The sequence below is a fragment of the Lampetra planeri genome, chromosome 10 (assembly GCF_965212315.1).
Source record: "Lampetra planeri chromosome 10, kcLamPlan1.2.h2, whole genome shotgun sequence".
NCBI classification, from domain to species: domain Eukaryota; kingdom Metazoa; phylum Chordata; class Hyperoartia; order Petromyzontiformes; family Petromyzontidae; genus Lampetra; species Lampetra planeri.
In genome coordinates this window covers 9,157,076-9,160,208 of record NC_136116.1, presented here as the reverse complement: position 1 = coordinate 9,160,208, position 3,133 = coordinate 9,157,076, and the positions used below count along the sequence as shown (strand labels likewise).

At 49.2% G+C, this 3,133-nt stretch overlaps 1 non-coding gene across 1 annotated transcript; it reads left to right on the top strand.

Moving 5' to 3' along the window:
- Positions 1-884: 884 nt before the first annotated feature.
- LOC144721166 (U6 spliceosomal RNA) lies at positions 885-986 on the top strand. The gene has a single exon (XR_013585849.1). It is a non-coding gene; the product is annotated as a U6 spliceosomal RNA (small nuclear RNA).
- The last annotated feature ends 2,147 nt before the right edge of the window (positions 987-3,133 follow it).

Sequence of the window (3,133 nt, the reverse complement as noted above, 5' to 3'; positions counted from 1 at the left end):
AGCACGGCCACACTTTGGAATCTGAGGGTGTTCAACTAACGAATGCATCCTTGTGGGTATTCATTAAATTATAGATATGAAATATACACAGAGATTGACTACTAGCTCAATGCTGAGCCGATTGTCCGTGCCCCACTGTTTATTAAAATATTCTCCCATCAGCATAATCGGCATTAATGCCACCTAATAGAAGGAATACAAATTACCATAATTGCAAAAAAGAAAGTTTGCCTGCTCTCTTAGTCGTATCAAACATTCAGTAGGTGTGTGGACAGCCACGTCTCCCACAATGTACCCCAGGCAAAGACAAAGACTCCCCGTATAGGCTACACATACTGTCGGGGCAAGTGCTGTTAGCGAGCACCTATGAAGGCCGGCACGGCACACGAGGGGGTGGGTGGCCAACACCACGCACGGGACGCCTTTGTCTCCCCAGCGGCGACGTTTACACACCGCGCCGGGTACTCATTTGAGGCCGAGTCGACCTAGGGGAGGCTTCGGGACCGGTTCAAATAATCGTCATTGCAATCGTCATTGGTGTCGTTCCGTGGGCGGGAGTCGAACCCGGGTGGCCGGGTTAAGTCAGCGCAGCGCCGGCCGCTATACGCTACCGCTGCCCCCGGCGCGCGCACGACTCCACGGGTAGCTGATGTGCCACGCGGCTGCGGGTGGTGGCAGGAGAATCCCGCGCCGCGTAAGTGGCCACCGCGCGCGCCTCTCGTTCTCCGCTGGGGCCCTTAAAGCGGCATCAGAGCGGCTTGTTGCCGGGGCGACTGGGCCCGCTGTCGCCAAACTTTGTTCTCGCACAACAGGCGGACGGACGAACCACCCCTCCCCCCCCCCCCGATTCCGTGTCACGCACAGGTGGAAGCAATAATCCCGGGGCCCTTGCTCCGGCAGTACATATACTAAAATTGGAACGATACAGAGAAGATTAGCATGGCCCCTGCGCAAGGATGACACGCAAATTCTCTCCGATGGTTTCTCGCGGTCAGAGGTCGTCAATCTTTTGCGAGCTTTGCCAAGTGACGGCCTCGCTGCTTCCGTAGGCTTGTCGCGCAAAAGAGAGCCAGACGTCGTTAGTTTCTGCCGCTGCTGCTTCTTCTTCTGCTGCTGCTGATGTGCTGCTGCTGCTGTCTTCTCTGAGCTCGGCAAACAAACTCGGATGACGTCGTAACGGGAATGTGCGGAGTGGCATTAATTAGGTCGGCAACGAACGTTTGATGTTGTATCCAAAAGTTGGAATTGTAGGGCAATCTGTAAATGCTGCCTTTATTGGTGGTTTAAATAAGTTATCTATTTAGGATGGGATGCGCGCAATGGGAATAAGGATCTGTCCGTCGAATTTAATTTAGAATTGCCCCCTCTGCTTATGCAGGAGTTGGCAGAGCAGAGGTGCAATGGTTAACGAGTTGCGCCACGAACCCGGTGAACCCAGTTCGTTTCCCAGGCACGGCTAATATTCGTGACTCGTGATATCAGAACTGGTCGTACTATCCCGCCCCCCTCCACCAAACCACACTGACCAGCGTGGTCAAAAAAAAAAACCTCATCACCCCACATTGCGTGGAGAGGCCTTCATCCAGCAGTGAATTGAGAATGGCTGCGATGTGTTTTGCCGCAGAATATGAATACCCCTCAGAGCAATTTTAACAAAACTCATGAATATTATTATTTAGAAGCACCCCGTTAGCATCTTGAATTGAATAAATAACAATCTAATCTGTCATTTAATGCATTTGCGCCTATGGGGTTATTGTAGTGGAAAGGTTGCGTGTTGCTTGTCATTTCAAACGTTGGGGTACAGAATAAGGACGGACGAAGCATTATTTTGGACACATGACAACATGGGATGACGTCCAATGGTCAAAATAATGATGTCTCTAAACCGAGGACATCGGAGCCGATGAATGAGCTCGAATGCACGAGCTGGGTTAGACGATTACACAAATGGCAGTGGATTTGGGGGAGGGGCTTCTCCAGCAGTAGATTGACCTCGACCGCCGACGATGCAAATTAGCGCAAGAGTGCAGCATGCTTGTAATCTCAACAGCCACTGTATGCCTGTACTACAGAGATGAGGAGAAAAAAAACACCCTTTGCAAGTCAGCCTATGTCCGTGCGTGTGACGGAGTGGGGCATCTCTGTGGGCCCTCGTAATGATGTCTCGCTCTCGCCTGGGGATGCAATGCTATTTATTCAGTGAATTGGAGGCATGTAATCATGTGCATTAATAATCAAGACCTAATGTGCTTAAACATTGTGTGGGAAGAGGCTGCATTTGAAATTTAATATGATATCCGTTGTTAATAGGATTCTTTTTTAAAACGGCCACTTGCATAATTGGCCAGAAATGCATGTGTGTATGTGCATTACAGAACAGCAGGAAATCTGTTAAACATTCATTATTTACGAGATTAAAGGATTTTTTTCAATAGAATAGGTTCATAAAGAATAATTAGCGCGTTTTATGTTAGAGTTACAGCTTGCGCTGTGGATAGTATATTATCATGTTGTACGTTATTGATTTACGAAAAGAAAGCGGTTTGGCTGCAAGTCAGCCACGCGAGCAAAAAAATTACGTTCCAGTTTCTCAGCCACCACCATGATACTGTGGATTGAAATTATCAAACAGCTCTGAGCTGTTCTCGTGGACAGCTTAAGAGGGTGGATGGTGCTGCAGCAGCAGTGGAGCAGTGCTTCCACCACCGATTAATTATATTTGTCAACGTTTACCTCCAATCACCGATTACCATTGTTGACCTCCACCACTGATTACCATTGTTCACCTCCAACTCCGGCGAAATTGGCAAATGTCACCGGCGCAGCAGAAGTGCGCGCAGCGATTAAACAAAAATGACCACTTTACTTCCTAAAATTGCGAATTCTGCGAGGTAATTGTGTTGACGGCAACGTTAATCGCATGACGTCAGCTCGAGCGAGAGGCGGGCGGAACGTTGGTAGACGGCCACATTGTTGGAAGGGTACAGCGTGTGCTCGAAGGCTCGCCAATAATGTTTTACCAATTCCCACACGGCTGCTTATTTACAATACCACCGCCGGTGTTGGGCATATGCTCGCGTGTAGACGCGTGCGTTGCGCACGTATCACAGCTTGGATTGTCATTCCATGC